General features: G+C 28.6%; 1 pseudogene; it reads right to left on the bottom strand.

Annotated features, from left to right (window-relative positions):
• The window catches only part of LOC117180120, a 13,806-nt pseudogene extending 4,594 nt beyond the window's left edge, over positions 1 to 9,212 (bottom strand).
• Between the last annotated feature and the right edge of the window lie 10,870 nt (positions 9,213 to 20,082).

Consider the following 20,082-nt stretch of genomic DNA (forward strand, 5'->3'; position numbering starts at 1 on the left):
ATAATATTTTCAATTAGTTTTTGCATATTTAGGATTATATTCGTTGAGAATTTTTCTTTTTGGATAAAAATTTTTATGGATTTGTATGAAATCTGCTGACAGAATTCATTCTTAGAATTTTCTTTAAAATTTAATGAACTAAGGTTTTATGTATTAATTTTTCGATTGTATAGCCGACAAGCAAAAAAATATATAACGAATTACCTTTTCGGGTCGCTTTCACTCTAATAATATTATCAATAGACTTATCCCAAAATTTCGAGCAATATTTGCATTGTATTCTCTTTGAATATTCATTATGAATAATTATGCCCTGAAGCAACACTTCTCAGTTAAAAGAGGATGAATTTCCTGGAAGAGAGGTGAGCCTGTCTAACGATGTAAAGACGTGCTTAGTTACGTAAACATAATTAGCAATTTTACATAAGATCGCTGCTCAATAATCATCCAATTATATGCTTCTCTAATTTCCTCCCATTCTCTCTTCCATCTCTGATTAGTTTAATTAATTAATATTTAATCAGGGGTTTTAATACGGACTTTAAATTCCTAATAATTATTTGCAATTCTTCACAATTCTGAAAAAATTGCGATTCAACTAGTTTTTCATATATCTTGAGATTTTTTCAGATTATCAAGTGCTAATTATTGCATTTTATAAGCAATTCTGACCCTAAAGTTCTTTAAACCACAAAAACTACTGAAGTTTTGTGGTTCGATTCCCAATGGAATAAAGAAGGAGTAGGATCTTTTTTTTCAAGAAATAATTTTAATTTTAATTTGAAAATATTATTTTCCGTCTAGTCTGATTAAGACGTTAAGCATTTTCTGTTATTGAAGATTCTTAACTTGATCGATATTGTGGATTTTCTGCCTTTATGATTTGGAGGATTATCTACTGTCGGTAAAGTACCATTCGCTGATGATATAAGAGATTTATTTTAAAATAAATACTTGTACCATTAAAACCTAGCTAAAAATGAGCGTTATTTTCTTGAATTAAAATATCTTATTCTGATCCTTCTAACAGCTTAATTGGAAAAGTACCTGACTGGAAATCAGAAGTTTTGTGGTTCGATTGCCAATGGAGTGAAGAAGGAGTAGGATATTTTTTTTAAGAAATAATTTTAGTGCTAGTTTTTTCATCCTACGTCACATATAGTATACTTGTATTATTACCATCGAATCATAATCGAATAAATAAGTTATACATAAAAAGACTAACTTTTGACAAAAAAAAAGAACTTTTAAACCATATAGTTGAATTTTTAACTTAAAACGTGAATTTTCAATAAAAATTGGAATATTTAAGTTTTCCGTTTAAACGATTATTTTTAATCCAAGGGAAAACAAATTTTCACTCAAATAGTTCAATTTTCAACTGAAAGATGAATTCCCAACGAAAAGTGTAATAATTTATATTTCAATCAGAAAATATTTTAATTTGTATTATTAAAAGTTGAATTCGAAAAAAACAACGAATTTTTGAAAAAATAGTTGAATTGTTGAATAAACATATGATTTAAAGAAATGAATTGTGAACTAAATAGTTAGGTCTTCGACTAATTAATTTAGTTGAATTATCATAAAAAAGATTAATTTTCTAAAAAAAAAGAAAAAATTAAAGAAAAATACACGAATCTTTTATCAAAAACGATAAATTTTTAACAAAATAAATTAAATTTTCAACCAAGTAGTTGAATTTTGAACTAAAAAATGTCAATTTTAATCAAGAACTAGGTTAGTTAAACTTTCAGTTTGAAAGATTATTTTTAATAGAATGAAGAACAAATTTCCCCAAAATAGTTAAATTTTCAAACAAAAGGTGAATTCTTAACGAAAAATTTGATATTTCAAACAAAACATATTTCAATTTCTAATTACAAAATTTGTATTCAAAGAAAAAAAAAACTTTTAAGCAAATGGTTTAATTTTTAATTAAAGAGATAAATTAAAAAGCTTAATTTTGAACTAAATAGTTGAGATGTCAACTATTTATTTTAGTTGAATTTTTATATAAAAATTTAATTTTCTACCAAAAAAGACGAATTATTTTACAAAATTAACAAATTTTTCAACCAAATATTTACATTTTTAAATAAAAAATGTCAATTTTCAACAAAAACTGGGATAGTTACATTTTTAGTCTGAACAATTACTTTTAATCTCATAAAAAACAAATTATCAACAAAATAGTTAAATTTTCAACAAAAAGATGAAATTCGAATAAAAAATATACAAATTGTAATAATAAAAGTTGAATTGAAACAACAAAAAACCAATTTTTAAACAAAAAAAGTAAAATTTCAACCAAACGGATGAATTAATAGAATGAAAATTCGTCTTTTTAATAAAAAATTAATCTTCTATTTTTGGTTAAAGCTTATATTTTTTAGTTAAAAATTCAACTATTTGGTTCGAAATTATTCTGTCGTGGTTAGAAATTACACTTCCCTTAAAAATTAATCTTTGTAGGTTTGATATTCAATTATTTTACTAAATCATCTTTTTGGCTTGAAAATGTAAGTCTTTTGTTGAAAATTCGTCCTTTGGATTAAAAATGTGTCCCTTCTGGTAGAAAAGTCATCTTTCATTTTTGAAAATTCATCTTTCTGTCTTTTTCATTTAAAATTAAAAACTTGTTTAATTGAAATACAAAATATTAAATATTTTCTGGAGAATTCATCTTTTTTTTTAGAGAACTGAACTATACTCGGTTAAAAATTCAACTACTTTGTTAAAAATGTAATTATTTTGTAGAAAATTCAACTATTTTTTAAAAGTTTTCTTTGTGGTAAAAATTCTACTCACTAGAGACCAACTCTATGAATGCCAAAAACACTCAGAATAAACGTGAAATTCATGAACACTTAATTCCCGATATAAGACCGGTTTCACGCATGGCTTGCTTTGGCCTCGATTCTAAATAGGGGGAATCCAAACGTAAACTGGTAGGGCCACATGAACCATTTTTGTTGGATTTGGACGCATGACGCAATCTGATGCAACTAACGCGCATTCCCTCTTTCGTTCCCGCCGCTCTTCTCATCACGAAACCACAACGTCAATCAGTTAAAGGTATATCATAAACCGGGGGTTCTTATATCGGGAGTAAATATCGAATAAATTGCTACGTTACTTTCGAAAGGGGTCAGGGGGTTAAAATTATCCTAAAATTTGTAAAAAAGCTTTAGGGATGACCCCTAATTAATAGAGAAAATAATTGAACTCACCCACTAATGTCCAGCCTTCCAGTTTGTGGATAGTGAAGGCCCCGGCTATTATATAGCATAGCATCGCACCAAGACAAATGCTGATTGGTGCAAGAATTGTAACATTGGGTCTGTCACCTGACCCCAGACTCGAAATCTCATCCTTGGGACTAGCCTTAATCTCCACACTAGGAAAGGTTGAGGCATTCGCCCGGACATAAAATGGCTCTTGCAGTTGGATCTGTTGTTGTTGCTGAGCTAGTTCCTCCTGTTGTCTTTTCTTTTTCATTCGCCTTTCCTTTTCCTGCAAAAATTGAAGGCTTTAGCCAATAGTAGTTGAAAAAAATTACATTAAACTTCAATTGACTGAAAAAATTTGTTTGCAAAAAAGTCACAGTCGAGTAGTTAGGGCCTAGAATACACGAAAAATGTATCTGATATTGATAAGGGAGAAATGGTTGATCACTTTTTTCCGTTAAAAAATTTAAAAACATTGGGAAAAAATTGTCAGAGAACTCAAAAACTTTTTAGGGATCGTGATTTTGGATATTAAGGAAGTGTGAACTAGGATCTTTAGGAACTGGAATGTAGGTTCGCTAGAAACTGAGAACGAAGATCTCCAGGATTTGGGAATTAGGAATGCTTGGAACTCAGAACGAGGATCTCTAGGAACTGTGAACGAGGGTATTCGGGAATTGGGAACTAGGTTTTCTAGGAACTGTGAACTATTATTTGTAGGCACTGGTAACTAGGAATTCTAGGAACTAAGAACTAGGATCTCTTGAAAACTAGGCTTTCTAGGAACTGGAAATTAGGATCTCTAGGAACTCGAAACTAAGTTCGCTAGGAACTAGGGACTAGGATTCTTGGGTACTGGGAACTAGGGTTTATAGGAACTGGGAACTAGGATCGCTTGCACGTGGCCGGTACACTGATTGTGTTTGGCGAGCCAGCATTCATTGAGGGTGCAAATCCTTATAGTTGCGAATTTAAAAATTATATAAATATAAATCGCTAAAATAAAAACGCTCTTTTTATAATTAGGCCGGTAGATTTAGGAACTGTTTGTAGAGAATTCGAGCTATTCGAAATAAAGTATTCACTTGTCAATATATTTATCACAGAAATAAAAAAATATTACGAATGATTGGAAAAAAATTCGCAGAGAATACACAAGATAGCCTGATAAATCTACGAACTGGAAATTGGGCTCTCCTGGAATTGGGAACTAGGATATCTAGGAACTGGGCAGTCTAGAAACTGGAAATTAGGTTTGCTAGAAACTGGGAACTGGCATCTCTAGGATCTAGGAACTAGGAATTGTAGGAGCTGGACACTATGTCTGCTAGGAATTGGGAACCAGGGTATCTGAGATCTGGAAACTAGGATTTGTAGGAACTGGGAATTATGTTTGCTGGAATTGGGAACTAGCATTTATAGAATCTGGGAACTAGGATTTCTAGAAACTGGAAACTATGTGTTTGATAGGAACTGAGAAATAGGATCTCTAAGATCTCGGAGCTAGGATTTTTAGGAACTGGGAACCAGGCTTCCTGGGAACTAGGAATTAGAATCTCTAAGGTCTGGAAGCTAGGATTCCTAGGAACTGGGAACCAGGGTCTCTAGGAACTGCGATCTAGGATTTCTAAAATCTGGGACCTAGGATTTTTAAGCAACTATAAATTAGGTTTGCTATGAATTAGGAACTAGCATCTCTAGTATCTGAGAACTAGGATTTTTAGGAACTTTACGGGTTAAAATATTTAGAGTTGCGAATTTATAAATTCTATAAATTTGATTTGCAAAACTAAAAATTTTCTTTTTATATTCAAGTCTTAAAGTATAAGGCGCTGGTCGTAGAAAATTCGAGCTATCATCCTCGTTGTCGTATCCTCGTTTAAAAGAGAAATGTATCAAATAATGATGGTCTAAAAAATGGTCTATGATGTTTTTTATAAATAGTAATAAAACTATTACGAATGATTGGGAAGAAATCTCGGAGAATTTACTAGCTGGCCTGATCAATCTGAGAACTGAGAACTAGGCTCTCTAGGAACTGTGAACTAGGATCTTTAGGAACTGGAAATTAGGTTCGCTACGCAAGGGAACTATCACTTCTAGGATCTGGGAACTAGGATTTTTAGGTTCTGCAAACTAAATTCGCTAGGAAATGGGAACTAGGGCCGCTAGGAAATGAAAACTAGGATTTCTAGTAACTGGAAAGTAGGTTCGTTAGGATCCGGGAACTAGGCTCTCTAAGATCTGTGATCTACGATCTCTAGGAACTGGGAACTAGGATTTCTAGGAACTAGAAATTCGGTTCGCGAGGAACTGGGGACCAGGTTCCCTAGGAACTAGGAACTAGGTAACGGAGCTAGGTTATTTAGGAACTGGGCACTAGGGTCTCCAGGAACTTAAAACTAGATTCGCTAGGAACTGGGGACTAGAATTGCTAGGAACTGACAAATAGGATTTCTAGAATCTGGGAACTAGGCTCTCTAGTAACTGGAAACTAGATTCGCTAGGAACTGAGTACTAGGTTCGCCAGAAACTTAGAACTGGGATCTCTGGGATATGAGAACTAGGTTTTCTTTGAACTAGGGACCAGGATCATTAGGAATTGGGAACTAGGATCTTTAGGAACTGAAAAATAAATTCTCTAAGAACCGAAAAATAGAATCTCTAGGAACTGGGAACTAGGATAACCTGCACGTGGGTCGCCTGCACGTGGGTAGTACACACGATCGTGTAGTGACGAATCAGCATTTTTGGAAGGTTCGAATCTTCAGAGTTGTGGATTTATAAATTTTATAAATTTAAATCGCAAAATTAAAAATTTTATTTTTATGCTTAAATATAAAATTTTTAGGAACTGTTCGTGGAAAACTCGAGTTGTTAATAAAGATCTGAGACATGAATACAAGTTCATAACTTTTTGATGGACACATTTTTTTATTGCAGAAACTTTGTTTTGACACCTTGTAAATGAAAAGCAATGCGTTTACGTTACCCTTACTAAAAAATGTAACGCGTTACCTTGGGGTTACTTTTTTCTAATTAAATTCTTAATACCTCATTTTAAATTCTCAAAGCTTAAGATATAATTTAATAAAATATTTGACATTATTCTGTGAGATGTTGTAATTTTGCACTATTTTTAATTCTAAGCAAACAAAATGTGAATCGAATTTCTGTTTATATTGATAAAACTAGTTTAAAAAAAAGTGAATCATTTAAAAGAAATATTTTAAGACTAAGATTGGATCCTGCTATATCAAGCAATAATCAAAGCAGTGTGAGGAAATTATGGAATACATATTTTTCCGATTTGAAAAAAAAAAATATAAAGTGAAATTATTCGAATTTTCATCTTTAAATTTTGAAAATATGATAAGAAGATTTTCTGGAAAACTCTACCTTCTTAAACATAAACCCTTTTTTATATAAGATATCATAAAAGAGAAAGTTGTATTTCTTATTGAACCTTTCTAGATGCACAAACTTTTATCTCACATTTTCTTGTATTTTTTGTTATTTTTGAGAAAAATGCGGGAATTTGATTTTTTGAAATATACTCTCCTGATCGCAAAAATGGTATAGCCAAAAACAAAATTGATAAAAAATATAAGTGTAGAATTTTGAAAACATCACAAATTTACATTTAAAAAAAATCGTCGCCATATTTTTAAATTTTAATGTTTTTCAAATTTCCTTTATTAAGAATTATTTTAATTATGTTCACGACTTAGTTATTTTTATGAGCTTACAAGTTGACCACCTGAGTCTCATAAACATGTTGTTTTAGTTTCATTAAAAAAATAATGGATTTAGAATTTAAAAAAAAAAGTTATTTCTTTAAATAAAAGTCAGTCTATCAGTTTCTAAATGTAATGTTCTTTTTATTTAAAAAATCCCACCCTCCCTCCAAACATTACCATTTTCTTGAAAAGGTTGTCTTATGAGAAAAAACTGAAATAATTTAATTTTCTTTTGCACAATTTGCAGAACAATATACTGGATTCTATGAAGAAACTGCAAATTTCATGAAAACGATTAAAGTGGCCAACATTTTTTGAAAATAGTAGACAGCGATTTTTCTGAAAAAGGTTAACATCGATTTTTTTCTTGAATAAAACAAATTATTCGTTTATCATATAAAAAAACATTGTTAAAATGCCAATTGTTTTTTGTAAACATTGATAGTTTTATGTATCAAAGAGGTAACAATTATACGGAATGACATCATTTTGCCGGAAAATAAAAATTCAGAATGTTAAAAAATATATAAAATATAGTTACCAAGCTAAAAATATCCTGAAACTTTGAAACCAGGATGTTCAAAATTCGAATTTTTCAACTCTAACTGATGAGACAATTCCGAAATTTTCAATTAACAAAATTTCCGAAAATTTCAAATGTAAAAAATACTTAAATTTAATATTTTTCATTTTTGTTCAAATACTTTTTTTATCTTATATAGTCGATACTGCATATTGCATAGATTTCAATTAAAATTTAATTTCAAAATAAAAACATAGACATACAAATATTAAACATAATTTTTTTTCTCGTGAATTTGAAACTTTAGTAATTTTTAATTTCTTGATTTCGGTATATTTCGATTCTGTCAATGAGACATTTTCGTGAGTTTTCTTCTGATTTTCAAATTTATATAATCATTTATATAATCAGGTTTTTTCGGAAAAGTTTTATTATTATTATTATGACAAAGTTTAGAATATTATTGTAAAATGGAAAAAAAATAAACGACAAACTTCGTGAATTTAAATAATTTTAGGAAAGAATGTCAAAACTTATATTTAAAAAAATTCATTTTATACTATGAAAAATAAGTTTCTCTATTCGAAAGAATAAGTTAGCGAGGGCGAAACTCACGATATATCTTCCTACTACACTGACGAAAAAATCAAAAGAAAAATCAATGTTGGAATTTTTGAGAAAATTCAGTTTTTAATCTATTTTAATTCACACCATTTTCGTAATTTAAAATTTTTTTAATTTTTTGCAGGGGATTTAAAAAAGTGTAGAATGCACTATCATCTGTCGCAAATAAATTTTAATAATGCCATTTTTTCCTTAAGATATGACTTTTGAAATAAAATTTTCTTAATTTTTTTTTAATTCACCTAAATAATCAAATATTCCTAACTTCATTAACACCATTTATTTTTGGGAAAAATAAAAAATAATTTTTCAATATTTTTTCTGGGATAACATTATATTTCAGGCCCAACAATTTCTGTAAAATCGCCAGGGTCAGATGTTCCAATTTAGTAATATTAAATTGTTCATAATTTTTTTGAGTGTGGAATAAGTAGGATCTATATACAAATACTTTTAGGTGACAAAAAATTATATTTTATATCTATTATAATTTAAGTATTCAATAAATCTGAAAAATTTTCTTATTGATAAAACACTTAAGAATCATATGACTTATTTTGAATTTTCATTTGTAATCAGGCTATTTTCAATAATTCAATCTGATAATCAAATTGAGTGTTTTCGTTGTCAAGCTGACTTTCCCGAGAACATTTTCTAAAAATGTGTTTAAAAAACTAATTTCTAAATTGATAATTTCTTCCATGAAATGTAAGATAATACTTTTTTATATACTAAATAATACATTACATTTTACATTTTTCATATTACCTTTTATATATTACATTTTACATATTGCAATATTTAATTCATAAAATAGAAAAACAAATATAAAAAAAACCCGATCAGGTAAAAGTAACGATATTTGCATTCAAGACAATTGCAAACGAAAATTTTAATCTGATAAAAAATGTTAAAATATACATAACATTTTTTTACCTGCATTCTCCTTTCATCGTAGCAACAGTATCCACAGTTTGAACATAGACAGCAGCAAAGAGCTCGAGTAAAAACGCCTCGAGCGCAACGAGAGAGTAAACCTCCTGCACTGGATAAGTACACCAAAGTTAAAGGGATTCCTAAACTGGCATATCCCATGGTCGCCACTTTAGCCCATGTTGATCTTGGCGCTATACTTCCATATCCTGAAAAGTAAAAAATATTTTCTACTTTCATTTTATTTTCTAAACAACTGAATAATTAAAATTATTTTTTGGATCAGTCCGGTTATTTAGATCGTGGGAATGGAATTTCATAATTTTTTCGAATTAGAGAGACTCTAATTTTTTGACCAGTTTGATTGTTATAAGACCAGGCTCACTATCAGGATAATTAAGGTATCCTTCCAGGATAGTCAATACGATCATCTTGTTTTCACTTATTGCGACTATACGTAGATGACCCATCATGGGGGAGTAGATGACTAGTTGCAGAGGAGCAGCTGACTGGTTGTGGAGTAGCAGATGACCTGTTGTGGAGGAGTAGCTGACCCGTCGCAAGGGAGTAGCTTGCCAGTTGCGGAGGAGTAGCTCATCCGTCATGGGGGAGTAGATGACCCGTCGCAGAGGAGCAGATGGAGATCACCGGTCGCTAGGAGCAGATCTGTCGCAGAGGAGTAGATGACTGGTTGCTTAGGAGCAGATAACCCGTCATGGGGGAGTGGATGATCAGTCGCGAAGAAGTAGATGCCCGGTTGCAGAGGAGCAGCTGACCTATCGCGGAGGGCCAATATTTGCGCGTCAATTATGAGCATGAAAATTACAAGGCCGAGACCATTTTCAGGTTGAGCAAATTTAATTGAGTCTTTCAGCTTCATATTTGCTGTTTACTGAATTTACGCGTTTAAAAAGGGTTTAAACTGCTTCCAGACATTTCGAAGATGTGTTGAAAGTGACGTGTATAAGATATAGATAATGGTGGAGAGATAGGTGGTCACCTATCTAAGATGATCAAGGCACTTATCTATGATAATAGAGTCGCCAATCCCAGATGATCAAATTGATTATCTGAGATAATGCTGTCGACTATCCCAGAAGATTTAAACGACCATCTATAATGATCAGTTCCCCCTTTCTGATGATAAATTCGGATCTGTCATGTTTAAGTCAATTTTCCAAGATAATCAATTTTACTATCTGATTGTACGAGATGATCAAGTCGACGCTCTGAGATAATGGATTTTAACTTTTTAAAAAAACTTTTAGAGATAGTTGATTAAGGCATCTAGAAGTCTGCCCAGATTTAACTCTCAAATATATTCAGTCCACACACCCAGATGGCCAGACTGATGTTCCATTTTTCTGCGTGTAATTAGCGCACTTCCTGTATGGAAATTAAAAGGGTCCCTGGGTCAGATGGACCCATCACCTTCTTCCAGTGCTTACTGCAACCAGAGAATGCATTTTTTCTTGCTGAAAAAATTCATTTATTGTTTTTACTCTTTAAAATTAAAAGCAAATATTACTGGAATGAATATAAATATAAATATATTGCGAAAAAAAATATCCATGGGTGTTCTAGACCCGTAGCGTCGGTTCAGAGTTAAATTTGCATTCAATTATCATGTTGATTAGGTAAAAATACAATAATATGCCTATGTTATAAAGGATTTCACTCTGTGACATATTCTTTCAACTGAAAATTAAAACAATTTGTTTTTAATCAAAAATTGATCTTTTTCAGTTAAAAAATTATCTCTTTGGTTGAAAATTCGACTAAATTGCTGAAATAAATATCCTTTTCAGATAAAAATGCAACTCTTTGGTTAAAAAAAAAATTATTTTGATCAAAGATTCAGCCATTCTGTTGAAAAGTTCCCTATTTGTTTATGAAATAATTTGCTCTTAAAAATTAATATTGCAAGTTTATAATTTCAACCGTTTTGTAGAAAATTTGTTTTCTCGCCTTGAAAATTCAACAATTTAGTAGAAAATTGAATGGCTGGGTGGAAAATGAACTTTTTAGTTAAAAGTGATGTTTACGTTTGAAAATTCGAATATTTTGCATGAAAAAGTAAATGTTTTTTTTTTGAAAACTAAACTACTTATTCGAAAATGTTACTGAATTTTGGAATTTTTTTTTCATTCTTTTGTATAAAATAAATTTTTTCATCTGAAATTAAACTATTTTATTTTTGGTTAAAAATGTATCCTTTATGAGTCGAATATTCAACTATTTGATAGAAAATTGATGTATTTTGTTAAAAATTGGGGGGTAGGAAATTAAGCTTCTTTGTTGAAATTTCATCAGTTTTGTTGAAGATTTAAATATTTTGTTCAAAGATCGTCTTTTTCGAGGAATTGAACTCTTTGGAAAATTATTTTTTTTTCGTTGATGTTAATTTTTTTATCTAATAATGCAACTTACATTTTTGGTTAAAAATCAATATTTTAAATTGATCTTTTATAGCTTAAAATTCACCTGTTTTGTGGAAAATTTGTTATTTTTGGTAAGAGATTCATTTTTTACTTTTTCAAAATGCACTCTTTTAAATTAAAAATGGAACTGCTTGGTTAGAAATTAATCTTTTTTTGCGGATTCAACTTTTCTGTTCAAATTTGTTTTTTGATAGGAAATTAATCCTTTTTGTTGACTAATTATTTTTTCTTGTAATTAAAAATTAATCCTTTGTTAAATATCTGTCCTTATTAGCTCGCATTTCAATTGAATTCAACTGGTTGAAAATTCACTTTTTTTAACGTAATTTTTAAACTGAAAATTTGGTTAAAAATTGATATTTTTTAGTTTAAAATTGAACGATTCAGTTAAGAATGCATTATTTTGTTGAAAATTCCTCTTTGGTAGAAAATTAATCTTCTTGTTTGAATACTCTCCGAGAAAAAAATGTACAAAAAGTTTTGGCGAATTTTTGTATACAGATTCTTTGGTAAAAAACAATAATAAAAAACAGAAAATTAACAAACATTTTGTATTAAGAGTTTGTTTAAATATGCAAAAACACGTTTTTTGGATTGGATTAATCGCACATTAAAAAAAAAAAAAAAAAAAATGCAGTGCCTGAAATTTCCTCAACTAGAATTTAAAAAATATCAATACTTTGTTATAATATAAAAAAATGTTGTTATGATCTGCAGAATATGAAAATCGTTCGAAATTTGGAAGATTCATGATTCTGATATATCGAAAAAAATTAAAAAGAAAAGGCAGAATAGAATTAAGCAAATCCAAAAAAAGAATGTTTTTCACGCATTTACAAAAAATGATAACTTCAACATTATAATTTTCGATTACATAGGTTTGAATAAAAAATTATTTTTGTTTGAACTTTGAGATTAAAAAAATATCTAATTCATTTTTAAATACTTACATTTTTATTGAAATAATTTAATTCAAAATTTTATGTTTTTTTACTAACGAACTATTGAATTTTAAATACTTATATGAAAAATTGCTTAATTTTAGTGTCTCATATTTAGGATTTTTGAGGATTCATAATTGAAATTATTTAAATTGTAAACTTCTATAAAGTTAAATTCGAAACCAGTTGGTTTTAAGGTTTTCAATTCCAAAAATGTTCTACTTTTTTTGTCTTTACGTAATAATTGTGCAATATTGGTTTTTATTAATTTTTTATTTGCAGAATTATATTTTGATCGTAAATAAACTTTTTTCACTTTTATTAAATAGAGCTCATTATACTAAAAAAGCGTTTGGATTATAATTTTTTCTCTCTTTAGTTTAATTTTGAAAGGCTTATCTCTGGTAAAGACAAGGATAACAAGTTTTTTTTTTATTTGCTATGCGCTTCTATTTTTCCTCAAAGAGCCATATTTCTTTGGCGACACCAAGTGGGCTTTAGAGTTCATAAATCTAACCTAAGAAGATTCCAAGTGAGACTGCATTATAAAAATGAGATATTTGCCTCTGGTATTGGTAGCTTAGATGAAAATTTCTGCACACTTCACATCCTTCTCCTACATCAACCAATTTTTTTCATGAATATTCTTTGATTTATAATTTCTGCCCGAATATGACACCTAAAAAATAAGGGTGTTTATATCCCTTTACTTTCCTTATTTCTCCTTTCTCTACTTTACCTCCCCTCACATCCTTCACTTACACTCATTTCTCCTATTTTCCACCCCTCATATCCTACACTTTCAATCACATCAATTCCCTCGCTTGTCTATTTTTCACTTCCTAATTCTACTACAATAGTTCTACCATTTCTCCTCCCTTCGTTCCCCAAACTTCTACTTTATCTACTTTTCCTCTCCTCAATTAACCTACATTTATTCCCCACGCATCCCACCCACTAACTTTCTTATCCTTTCACTTCTCTTATTTCTACTTCCCTACTTTTCTTACTTTCCTTACTTCTCCTTTCTATACTTTCTCTCTTTCTACTTTCTCTAATTACATTCCCCAACTTGTCTTCCCCTCCCTTCCCTTACTTTTCCCGCACATACTTTCGCTCTCCTAAATTCCCAAATTTATTCATTCTTGACGCATACCACCTCCTTAGTTCATCACCTTCTTCAATTCTCTTACTTCTCCCTCCTTTACATCCCAACCCCTCCCATTCTTCACATCTCTTACTTCTCCTACTTTCTTCTCCTTGACTTTCCTTACTTCTTCTTTCTATTCTTCCTCACCCCTTACATCTCTTACGTACATTCATCTCTCTTACTTCCCCCCCCCCTCACCATATCCAGAAACTTCAAATACATCACTTACCTCATGTCTCCACCCTCTACTTCCGCGAAATACACTCCCATGCTTCTCTTACTTCTCTTTTGCTCCCTTCCCTAACCTTCCTCAATCTACTTTCTCTCTCATAAATTCCCCTACTTTAGTTCCCCACGAATTTCACCCTCTTACTTTTTCAGCCTTTTGACTTCTCTTATTTCTCCCTCTTCCACATTCCAACCTCACATATTTCATATCTTACACTTCTTCTACTTTCTACTTCCTCACTTTCTTTATTTTCCTTTCTCTACTTCTCCTTTCTCTACTTCTGCTTTATATACTTTCTTTTCTCTCGCACCCCTTATTAAAACTTTTTCCTTCTACCTCACAAACCCTCACATCCCACACTTCCAACCCTATCACTTGCTTTCTCTACTTTTCCTAATTCCATTCCCAAACTTCTTCTTCCCCCCTTCCCTCACTTCTCCCGCATCTTCCACATCTTCAGCATTTACTGCTGTTTTTCCCTGACTCTCCCTAATCTACTTTGCTTCTCCTCAATTCCTCCACTTTTATCCCCCACGAATCCCACCCTCGTTTTTTTTCACCCATCCACTTCTCTTATTTCTCGCTCATCTATATCTCAAGTTCATATATTCTTCAGACTCGACGCTTCTCCCGCTTTGTGCGTTCTCAATTTCCTTATTTTCCTTTATCTACTTCTCGTTTCTCTACAGCTTCCTTTTATACTTCTATTCTTCTCACATACTTTACTACACTTTCTTCTCCCACTTCCCAACCCCTCACATTCTACACTTCCTATCCCATAAGTTTCCTTCTTCTTCCTCTACCTCTCGTTATTCCATTCCCATACTTCTCCTTCCCCCTCTGCCCTCAACCCTCCCTCTTCTACTTTCTCTCTCCCAAATTCCCCTACTTTTATTCATCACTCACTCTTCTCTTTCTTTCTCACTCCTTCAATTCTCTTATTTCTGCTTCCTCTACGTCTTAACCCCTCACATTCTTCACATCCCTCACTTCTCCTACTGTCTAATTTCTCATTTTCCTTACTTCTCCTTTATCCTTCCTCTAATTAGACTCCAAAAATTTTTTACTTCTCCTCCCCTCTCTACCCCTACTTATTAATAATCCATATAAATTTAATTTATAAGAGTAATATAGATCGAAATGAGGCGTTAAAAGAAAAAAGAAAAAACTTTTCTTCATTTGTAAAATTTGTTTTTACCCTAAATTTTGTTATTTTTGCATAAGTCGGTTACCAAACGTACAGGAAAGTCACTAGAAATAAGAAAAAAACTTTACCGCAAGAAGATGATAAAAAAAAAGTTAAATTTTAAACTCAAAAGATTAATTTTCCATCAAGAACGATACATTTTTCACAAATGACAATGAATCCTTAACAAAATAATATAAATATTCAAGCAGAAATAGAATTGTCAAACTTTTAGTAAAAAAATTAATTTTCAATCGATTGAAATCAATTTTAGAAGAAAAAAATTCGTTTCATACAAAAAAAAAGTTTTTATTAAAATACATGGATAAAGTTGCAAAATTATATTTTAATTTAAGAAACTTTTAATATAATAGTTACATTTTCAAACAAAGATATGTGTCGGAAAAAAATTATGAACATTAAAACAAGAAAATGAAGTTTTAAGACAAAAGATGAATTTTCTATCTAAAAAGATAAATTTCCAATGAAATACATGCATTTTCTACTAAAAAAAGATCAGTTTTTAATAAAAAATTAAGATTATACCACAAAATACAAATTTTTAACAAAATATGCACATTTTGAACAAAAAAGATGTTATAACTAAAATGTAAACACCTCAAACAAAACAAAATAATTTTCAAACTAAACATGAGAGTATTCAACAAAATAAATCAATCTTTTGCTAAACAAGATCTATTCTTAATCAAGGACGATATAATTATGTTTTTAGTGAAATAAAATTTATTAAAAATTAAAAACAAAAATTTCAACTAAAAAATTAAATTCTCTGAACAATTTTCTACGAAAAAGATAAGGTTTCGAAAAGTAGATTAATTTTGAACTAAAAATGATCATTTTTCTACCATAATAGAATATTTTAATATTTAGTTAGAAATACAAATTTTCAAACAAAAATAAATAAATTCTTAACGAAATAGTTACGTTTTCAACCAAACGGATCCCTTTTTAACAAAGAAGATTATATTTCTATAAAAGACGACCAATTTTCCACAAAAAAGGAAGTAGTTAAATTTTCAGTTCATGAAATTAATTTTTAATTAAACTGATTAGTTCTACACAAAAAAAATTAATTTTGAGAAAAAAACATACAGATTTGTTAAACCAGAGAAATGAAATTTCAACCAAAAGGAAAATGTATCATCTACCAAGAAGGAATAATTTTTAACAAAACGTTAATTTTTCGACTGAGAAGATAAATTTTTAAACAATTATATAATAGCTAAATTTTCAGATAACAAAATTAATTTGTCAAACAAATTTTAAACTAAAAAGCTAAATTTTTAACAGAAAAGGGATTTTCAAATAAAATTATGAATCATCAACGAATTTTCAACCAAAAAAATTATTTCTTAATCAAAAGTGTGATAGTTGCTATTTAAAAAATAAAGGATTTAGTCTTAAACCAAAGACAGGTGAATTTAAAAAACAAACTAATTCTCAACAAAATTTTTGAATCTATATCAAAATATATTCTTTATTCTATTTTATTTTAGAATTCTTTTATTATTTTACAGGATTTAACCCAATGTTAGGAAAATTTCGTGTCTTTTTTAAAGTTATTTAGAATTTTAGAAGTTTGAAGGAAATAAAAAGCAATTTGATTTTTATTAAAATTTTTAAAAGTAATTATAAATGTAAAAATTGCTTTTCTACATTTTCTCAAGAATTTTAGGAAGAATTGTTTATTATATTGATACACTTTGAAATTCTTTCAAAGCTTTGAATATTTATATTTGATATGTATAAAAAAACACTTTGTTTTCAATCTTTTAAAGTTTAGAACTCTTTTTAAATCTCTTAAAATCTTCTAAATATTTCATGAATTTACTCGAATTTGTTTTGATTTTTTAATCCTATCAAATTAAAACATCTGTTTGAAATTGATTGAAATCTGTTTAAATTTTTTTTAAGTTCATTTTTGAAAATAACAAGTCCTTTAAAATTTCCCTATTAATCGTAAGAAAATTCTTCTTAAGATATTTTTAGAATTTCTTATTCTTCTTATCTTTTGAAATTATTAAAATTTTTCAAATTTTTTTTTAATTCTCCTAAATTAAAAAAATTGCCTTTAAATCTTTCATATTCTTCTTTAACAGTATTATAAATCTTTTTAAATAGTTTTAGATATTATTGTGAAATTAATTTTTGAAAATGAGAAAGAAATACTTTAATTTTGCTAAAATCTAAAGAATTCGTTTTCTTGAAACTTTAAAAAATTCGCAAAATATCTTTACAAGTTTTAATTAGTTTTGATTTTTTTTTTAAATTCTGAATATCTTTTAAATTTAATCAATTCCTTATCAAATTATGCGATTAAGCAAAATTGCAAAATTTTGCTTTTAAATCTCTTATAATCTTTTTCAAAATATTAGGTGGTCAATTTAAAGTCATAATTTACAAATTTTTTGTAATATTTTTCAATTTTTTCTTCGAATTCTTGAAAATAATCTTTTTTTTTACCTAAAATCGTTCAAATTTATTAAAAAACTTTTAAGTTCTTTCGAATTCTTCAAAATAAGTTTTTTGTCCATAATTTAATTTTTCTCATGTCTTCAAAAATGTAAAAAGGTTAAAAAATTATAGTGTGGCAGCAAAATGTTAAGAACAAAATTATTTCCTAATATTTACAAAATTATTTACGTAATGTCTAAAAATTACACCCCCCCCCCATACACACACAAAACACGGCATAAGCCAGAAAGGATCTTTTTTAAATTTCCAATCTAAGGTCTTATACATTCTTCAGAAGACGTTAACATTTTAAATCTGCACGTAGAATATGTAAAAGATAAGAATTTGATATAAAAACTCAAGAAGATAATCAAAATATTAGCGATTTAATTCGTAGGTGCTATAATCTGAACTCGTTTAGATATGAGACTATTTTATAGTGGATAAATTTTATTACTCGAAAAAGACTTGACCATATGAATTAAGCGATTACACTTTTATTCCATTCAATTCAAGACAGATTGCATTATGAATAAAATTCTATTATCGAAACTGGCTCGTTGATAAGATTCTTGAGATATTATTTGCAAGAATTGAATAGATTAGCAGTCGTTTTGGTTTTATTCGTTAGGCGTCATTCACTTCAAAACTTCCGGTCGTGTGGGGAGAGGGGGGGGGGGGGGGGGGGTATTTTGCAAGTAAAATTTCTCACTTTTTCCCGATTTCCCTTTTTCATAGAAATCGTTTTTCACCTACGCTTACAAGAAAATAAATTTCCCCTTTTTCGTTTTTTTGCTCAACTGTAAGCTGCAGTTACAGCACTGAATCCATATCTTTTGGTTAAAAATTTTACTGCTTGGTTTAGGATTGAATTATTTTGTTGAAAATGAATTTCTTTTTTCTTTGAAAATTAAACTTTATCCCCAAAAAATTGAACTATTATATTTTTGGTAGAAGATTCCACTTTTTGAGATGAAAATTAATTTTGTTTGCTAAAAGTTTAATTAATCTCTTTTTAGCAGAAAATTAATATTTTTTAATTTAACTATTAAATTTTTCATTGAGACTTCACCTTGTTTCGGTCAATATTTAACTACTTCGTGAAAAGTTTAACTACGTTGTAAAGCTTTTATTTTCTTATTTACAGTTTTAACTATTTTGTTTAAAAATCATTTTTTAAAAATTACATTTCTAAAAAAAGAATTTTTTACTTTTTATGAAAAATTGATCATTTTTAGTCGAAAATTCGTTTCTTTTTTAGTTAAAACCTAATTATGTTCAAAAGTAAAAATTTAGTTAATCTATTTTTTGCTAAAAATTGATAGTTTTGGACGAAAAATTCAATTATTAAATTTTGTATTGAGGCTTGATATTTTTTTGATGAAAATTAACTGCTTGTTGGGAAGTAGAACTACTTCATTAAACATCGATTTTATTGATTGCAGATTTAACAATTTTGTTGAAAATTAGTTTCTTTTTTGTTTGAGAAATTTTTGTTATTACAAATTTGAATGTTAAATTTCTGGTTGAAAAGAGACAGCTTTTAGTTAAAAATAAAAATATTTTTTTTTAGAAAATTCATTTTTTTAGAAATTAATTTTTTTGAACCAACTAACTACTCTATTTTTTAGTTGATAATTGATCGCCTTTAGTTGGAAATTCCTCTATCAAAATCGAAATTAATTTTGTTTAATGAAAGTTTATATATTTTATTTTTGGCAAAAAATTAATATAACAAAAAAATTAAATTTTTAATTGATACTTCAGCCTTTCTGGGAAAAATTCAATTACTTCGTGAAAAGTTAAAGTACTTTGTTAAGTTTTAATTTTATTGGTTGCAGATTTAACTAATTTGTTGAGAAATTCATTTTTTTGCTAGAAAATTGAATTTCCAAAGTAAGAATATTACTTTTTTAATTTTGGTTGAAACTTCATCGCTTGTATTTAAAAATTTGTTTCTTTTTTAGATAAAAATGAATTTTTTTAAAAGGAAAAATTTAATTGATCTATTATTTACTAAAAATGGTTAACTTTTGGTGAAAAATTCAACAATTAAATTTTTTGTTGAGTTTTTATAATTTTTTATGATCGATATTTTTGATTGATTGCAGATTAAAAAAAAATTTTGTTGGAAATTTATTAACTTTTTATTTGGAAAAATATTTTTTATTGAAAATTTAACTATTAAATTTCTTATTTGAAAATTGATACTTTTTAATTGAAAATTCTAATATTGAATTTTTGATTGATTCTTCATCTTTTTTGGGAAAAAATTCAACTACTTTGTGGAAATTCGAAATGATTTGTAGAACATTTGTTTTATCCGTTGAAGATTCAACTATTTTTCTAAAAATTTGTTGTCTTTTTTTAGTTTGAAAATGATTTTTTTACTAAAAATGTACACATTTCAGTTTTACTTTAAAATTAATCGCTTTTGTTAGAAAATTTAACTTTTTGGTTGAAAATTCGATTTTTGAGACATAAATTAATTTCGTTAACTGCAAATTTAACTAAACCATTTTTGGCTCAAAATTGAGTTTTAGTTAAAAATTCAACTTTTAAATTTGTTATTAAGACTTGAGATTTGTTTAAAAATTCATTTCATTGTTT

The sequence above is a fragment of the Belonocnema kinseyi genome, chromosome 9 (assembly GCF_010883055.1).
Source record: "Belonocnema kinseyi isolate 2016_QV_RU_SX_M_011 chromosome 9, B_treatae_v1, whole genome shotgun sequence".
In the NCBI taxonomy this organism is placed as follows: Eukaryota; Metazoa; Arthropoda; class Insecta; order Hymenoptera; family Cynipidae; genus Belonocnema; species Belonocnema kinseyi.